Source organism: Palaemon carinicauda, unplaced genomic scaffold, assembly GCF_036898095.1.
Source record: "Palaemon carinicauda isolate YSFRI2023 unplaced genomic scaffold, ASM3689809v2 scaffold376, whole genome shotgun sequence".
NCBI classification, from domain to species: domain Eukaryota; kingdom Metazoa; phylum Arthropoda; class Malacostraca; order Decapoda; family Palaemonidae; genus Palaemon; species Palaemon carinicauda.
This window is the reverse complement of record NW_027171439.1, coordinates 78,862-86,080: the sequence shown is the minus strand read 5'-3', so window position 1 is coordinate 86,080 and position 7,219 is coordinate 78,862.

The window sequence follows — 7,219 nt, the reverse complement described above, 5'->3', positions numbered from 1 at the left end:
CGCAATGCAGTCAACGTTCCCGCCGTCACAAGCCGACCTAGACCGTGGTCCCAGCAAAGACGTCCCCGCACTCGTTGCCGCCAACGGGTCTCCCATACGGTGTTATGGAACTAGGATCCTCAGAATATATATCCTGGGCCGTTCGTATTCCTAGCCCTTCGTCATCGCTGACGTCAGTCGCCCCCTCCTCGGTGAAGATTTCCTCGCTCACCACGGAATACTTGTCGACGTTGCCGGGAAACGCCTCATCGACACAGGAACCTGCCGGTCCCGCCCCCTGAGAGCCGGCCCTGCCACAATGTCCGTATCCGCTGTAATGACGCAGCCCTACGCCAACCTTCTGCAAGAATTTCCTGACGTTTTCAAGCCCGAGCTCCGACAATCGCCGGGATACCCCTCCAAGCACGGGATCTACCACCACATCACGCCAAATTCCACCGCCTCCCGCCCCAGAAGCTGAGGGACGCCAAACGCGCCTTTGAGGACATGGAACGCATGGGTATCTGTAAGAAAGCATCGAGCCCCTGGGCATCTCCCCTACACATGGTAAAGAAGCCTGACGGGACCTGGAGACCTTGCGGCGACTACTGGCGCCTCAACCTCATCACAACGCCCTACCACTACCCTCTGCCCAACATGCAAGACCTGACGAATGCGTTGCATGGCACGAAATACTTCACCAAGTTGGACCTTCTCAAGTCTTACTTCCAGGTCCCCGTATTTCCAGAGGACATTCCGAAAACTGCCATTGTGACACCGTTCGGATCCTACACCTTCGCATACTCAACCTTAGGTCTACGCAATGCGGGGGCGACCTTCCAACGCCTAATGGATAGCATCCTGGGCAACCTACCACTCTGTGTCTGCTACGTCGACGACATCCTGATATTCTCAAGGACCAAGGAGGAACACCGGAGGCACGTCCGCGCCGTCCTCAAACGCCTGCAGGAGAATGGACTAGTTGTACGTTTCGACAAATGCACATTCGGCGCTGAAGGAGTGGACTTTCTCGGTCATCGCGTGTCCTCGAGTGGGGTAAAACCCATGACAACCAAGGTGGATGCCATCAGAAAGTTCCCGACACCTACGACCACCCGCCAACTTCATCCCCAACATCGCACAGACCCTGACACCCCTCGACGATGTCCTGAAGGGAAAGGCGAAGAAACTTGAGTGGGGTTACCCACAACAACATGCATTCACCCGAACAAAGGACGCCCTCGCCAACGCCACCACTCTGGCTCATTTCGACGACAACGCCCCTCTGCGACTGACGACCGACGCCAGCGACGTCGCCTGTGGGGCTGTGCTGGAACAGCTCGTCGATGGTTCTCCTCGACCATTGGCATTCTTCAGCAGAAAACTGAAACCCACCGAAACAAGATACAGCACCTTCGATAGGGAGCTCCTCGCCGTCTACCTCGCTGTCCGCCACTTCAGGCACATCCTGGAGGGCACACCCTTCACCATCGCGACGGACCATCAACCCCTCATACACGCCTTCAAAAAAATTAACAGACGCATGGTCCTCCCAACAACAACGTCATCTCGCAGCAATCGCCGAATTCGGGTGCACCATAAGCTACGTTCCCGGAAAGAAAAACCCAGTCGCAGACGCCCTTTCAAGGATTTAAATCAATGCAATCCACTGGGGAATTGACTACGCCAACCTCGCATCCGAGCAGCGCACCGACCTAGAGGCATAGGATCACCTGACGGGGCCATCTGCGCTCAAGATAACTGCAATTCCATTCGGGCCAGCAGGAGTAACTATCCTCTGCGACACCAACACCGGCCGCCCACGCCCCTGGATTCCGGCTTCCTGCAGAAGAAAAATATTCGACATCATCCATGGACTTTCACACCCCTCGGGATGCACCACTGCTCGCTTAGTCTGAAAAGTTCATCTGGCCAGGGATGAAAAAGGACGCCCGGGAATTGTCGAAGACATGCATCAATTGCAAGACAAGCCAGATAAGCCGTCACACCAAATCAGGGATAGGTGATTTTCCTCAACCGAAAAGACGTTTCGGTCACATCCACATCGACGTCGTGGGACCTTTTCTGCCTTCGGGATCTGCTCGCTACCTGCTGACAATCATCGATCGCTCCACGAGGTGGTTGGAAGCATCACCGATGACCGAAGCTACGACCCAAGCATGCGCCGAAGCCCTTTTGTCAAGCTGGGTGAGCAGATTTGGCGTTCCTGACGACATCACGACAGACAGAGGCCCCGCTTTCCTGCCAGAGATATGGCTCGCTCTGGCAAACCTGATGGGAACGACACTCCACAGCACCACGGCATACAACCCCGCAGCAAACGGCATGGTCGACCGAACTCATCGCTCCCTAAAGGCGTCCCTGATGGCGAGCTGCACCGACGGGGACTGGAAATCACGACTTCCTTGGGTTCTTCTCAGCCTTCGCACCGCCCCTCGCGCAGATGGCCAGCCATCGCCCGCTGAAAAGGTTTACGGAGAGGCGCTCGCAGTTCCCGGCGAATTCTTTCCAACATCAACCGACGACAGGCAGCTGGATCATCTCAGGGACATCGCCAGAAAGTTCAGGCCATGTCTTAAAACTTACCAGGACAGAACTAAGTATTTCAAGCCGAGGAACCTGGACGACTGCGGGTATGTTTTCGTCCGTGTCGATGCTCATCGACAGCCGCTAACCAGACCCTATCGAGGCCCCTACCGAGTAATCAAGAAAACGACGAAAGCCTTCCTTCTCGACGTGCATGGCCAAGAGGACTGGGTCTCAATAGACCGCGTGAAACCGGCGTTTCTCGAAAGATGCGACACTGCCTCCGCGGGACCTGGCAGATCCTGAGTGTCACCTCAAAACAAGGCGACCAATGAGAAGAAAAGCAACAAACGACGACCAGAGGTAGCGATCCATACGCCGACCGCCGACGCGCCCCTCCGTTCAAGAGCAAGAGGAACCCTCCGACGCCCGAAACGATACGAAGACTAGTCTCATCAGCCCTCTACGCCGCCTTATGTCTTAGGGGTGGAGTACTTGTAAGGACATCGCTCCCTCCGTCGTCCAGCATTCTCATTGAATTCTCCATTTCATTTAAATTCTCTTTTTGCCACACTGTGGTTCATTGTATATATTTATTCCGCTCCCTCAGAGCTACAATTTTATGTATTTATCATTTCGCTACCTATTTCTATTGACTTGTATTTCAAGCATTTGTACGTAGGAAAAAACACACATATTGTGGCGGTTAGTTCAAGCCAGATTGGCGCCTGCGCGCATGCTACTTTTCCGTCCGCACCTTGTATTATATTCTCGCACATGTTTGAATAAACCGTCAGTTGTTGTTGGTGATAGCTTGTCTCACTGTCCTTACAGTATTATTGTAGTGTATTACAGGGCAATGTAACCTAGGAAAAAAACTACTTTTTTTAATAGAAAAAATTACGCTCTCTTCAAAAATGACACTCGTTTCCGTCGCAAGTGAATAGTTTCAGAAATATATATACATCTATATCCTACGATAATGCGGGACCACCAGTGGGAACTCGGTGTTTTGGGTGGGGAAAACATACTGGGGAAACAATATATAATCGTAAAACAAGCCTTTTTTCCTCTATACATTACCTTCTTGAATGAATAATAAACGGAGGAAAATACAAAACAGTATAGCTGGATAAACTTTGGAGGTGCCATTGCAAAGACTATGTCCCATGAAAAAATACAGTAACCAGTGCTGCCAACGTGTAATGTAGATCAAATGTTAACGTATCATGCTAAAATTAGCAGTACTTTTCATTTAAGTTTTCTCATTCTACTTGCCCGTTCTAGATGCTCTTGTACTGTACGTACGTTTGTACATAGCAGATTTCGACTATCTACGCAAAAACCCCGCCTCTCTGCGCAGAGACTTTTCCTCCTCCAATAAGATTTCTTCTTCTCTAATTGTGAAATGTAAGTACTGTATTCGTCTCTCTATCAGCTCCGTTCAAGTCTATTACTTGATTAGTTATGTAATACCCTCATATACATATTACGTTTGACCCCAGTTTTACTCGTTTTATTATCCAATACCTTATAAAATCACCTCATTTTATATACCCATCAAATATTATTTATCATACATTCCATTTTATCTTCATATATTTCTTTTATACATTTTGTTATTACCTTGTCACTCCCAGATTTCACATAAATGTTTGCTTTGGACAAGTTTCCCATTCTGTTCATTCATGTTTACTCTCTAGACTCCGTTGCTTTTCCGTTAACCAATCACGAACTCATACGTATGTAAAGTTTGCACAGGGGGGTTAATATTTCCCTACCCCCACCTTCCAACAAGCCCTTTTCCGTGGAAACCTTTGTCCAAGTCAGATCTTTGTTAGTTCAAGTGTCGTCTTTTGTGTATTTTACGATCTAAGTGTTAGAAAATTGTAACATCTTCAGTAATACATACCTGACACTATTTTGGTGTATTCCAATATTGATAATTTTCTTAAATCTCGTAATGTAATATACCAACTTTTACAGTGTTCCAAGTGCAGTTCAAATCTAAGGCAAAACAGTTGAGCCACCACAGTCTCAGTCACAACACCCACGTGACCCCTAAGTTACGTTGTCACGGTCATAAAAGTAGTCATTAATTTCTTTAACTTTAATGTGTTAGTTTTATATTTTGTTAGAGTGTGAAGCTCAGCATTACCAATTGCCAATGCATACGAGGGTAATGTTTTATTTTCCTATGATTGTAAGTGAGCAACAAGAACCATTATAATGTTACCGTGCGCAGCTCAACATTACCGCTTGCCAGTACATACAAGCTTGATGTTTTGTTTTCATGCGAGTGAAGCGAGCTAATGGTGAAACAAGAACCATTATAAATAATGTTATCGTAACAGTACTAACGTTACCGTAACATGAGTGAAGTGATATAACAAAGGTCATTATATTGGGTTTGTGACCTGGGAACCCTTAGGTTAGGTTAGGTGGGTTTGTTAGGTTCTGTACCCTATTCGTACTTTTTTATGTATTGTGTAAAGGGTATATGGAAAAATTCTTTAAAATACACGATAATATTACCGTATCATTGCTAACGTTAGTAATGCCACCGCAACGTTGGTAATGCTGTGTATCACCGTAACGTTGGTAACGCTGTGTATCGTTGGTAACGTTGCTAATGTTATCGTTCGCAGTACATACGTGAGTGGAGTGACACCGAATTTGAACTAGTGCTTATATTTAAACATTTTAACACAACATATATGATAACAGTGATTATATTTAACCATTTTTACAGAAAATATATGTTTTCCTGTAGTAAATAACGTGATTTAACCGGTTTTCACCATCATTTCATCCGTAATAACAACAATCAATTTGACAACTTAAAAGTTATCCAAATTGGTTGATCTGTTTGTTTGCTGTTGAAATGAACGTCAAATTCGGTTAAATCACGTTATTTACTATAGGAAAACATATTTTCTGTTCGAAATCACACCCTGTAATACAATACAAATTTACCGTTTTATTTAGGCTATACCTAAGGAATAACACTTTTCAAATGCTGAGCAAATAAATAATTCTCATTGCAGTTTGTACTATTCTTAATTTCAAACTTCATACTGGTTAGTCTAATTGTTTGGTCTTAATTTCAGGCTATCTACTGGTTAGCCTAATTGTTTGGCATTTATTCTAATTTAAGGCTATATACTGGTTAGCCTAATTGTTTGGTCTTACTTTCAGGCTATATACTAGTTAGCCTAATTGCTTGGATTTTGTTCTTAATTCAAGGCTATACAGTATACTGGTTAGCCTAATTGTTTGGTCTTAATTTCAGGCTATATACTGGTTAGCCTAATTGTTTGGAACAAAGATATTCATTTAACCACTAACTCTTGTAAAAATGTTATTTTCATTAGTAAAATAAATTTTTGAATATACTTACCCGGTGATCATATAGCTGTCAGCTCTGCTGCCCGACAGAAAAACCTAAGGACAAAATACGCCAGCTATACAGGTGGGGGTGTACATCAACAGCGCCATCTGTCGAGCAGGTACTCAAGTACTCCATGTCAACACAGAACCAATTTTCTCCTCTGCCCACTGGGTCTCTATTGGGGAGGAAGGGAGGGTCCTTTAATTTATGATCACCGGGTAAGTATATTCAAAAATTTATTTTACTAATGAAAATAACATTTTTCAACATTAAACTTAGCCGGTGATCATATAGCTGATTCACACCCAGGGGGGTGGGTAGAGACCAGCATTATGTGTTACATTAAGAGCTAAGTATTTTGTATTCCATTTTAGCAGTTATTCAAAATAACAAACATAAAATCAATAAGTACCTGGTAAGGAAGTCGACTTGAACAATTACTCTGCCTTTTTAAGTACGTCTTCCTTACTGAGCCTCGCGATCCTCATAGGATGCTGAGCGACTCCTAGGAGCTGAAGTATGAAGGGTTGCAACCCATACTAAAGGACCTCATCAAAACCTCTAATCTAGGCGCTTCTCAAGAAATGACTTTGACCCCCCGCCAAATCAAGTAGGATGCGAAAGGCTTCTTAGCCTTCCGGACAACCCAAAAACAAAAATAAAACATTTCAAGAGAAAGATTAAAAAGGTTATGGAATTAGGGAATTGTAGTGGTTGAGCCCTCACCCACTACTGCACTCGTTGCTACGAATGGTCCCAGAGTGTAGCAGTTCTCGTAAAGAGACTGGACATTCTTAAGATAAAAAGACGCGAACACTGATTTGCTTTTCCAATAGGTTGCGTCGATTATACTTTGCAGAGATCTATTTTGTTTAAAGGCCACTGAAGTTGCGACAGCTCTAACTTCGTGTGTCCTTACCTTCAGCAAAGCTAGGTCTTCCTCATTCAGATGGGAATGAGCCTCTCGTAATAACAGTCTGATAAAATAGGATAAAGCATTCTTTGACATACGCAAAGATGGATTCTCAACTGAACACCATAAAGCTTCAGACGGGCCTCGTAAAGGTTTTTAAAAAGAACTCAAGAGCTCTTACAGGACATAAGACTCTTTCTAGTTCATTTCCAACCATGCGATAAGTTTGGAAAATCGAACGATATTGGTCAAGGCCGAGAAGGCAGCTCGTGTTTGGCTAGAAAACCAAGTTGTAGAACATGTAGCCGTTTCGGATGAGAATCCGATGTTCTTGCTGAAGGCATGAATCTCACTGACTCTTTTAGTTGTGGCTAAGCATATCAGGAAAA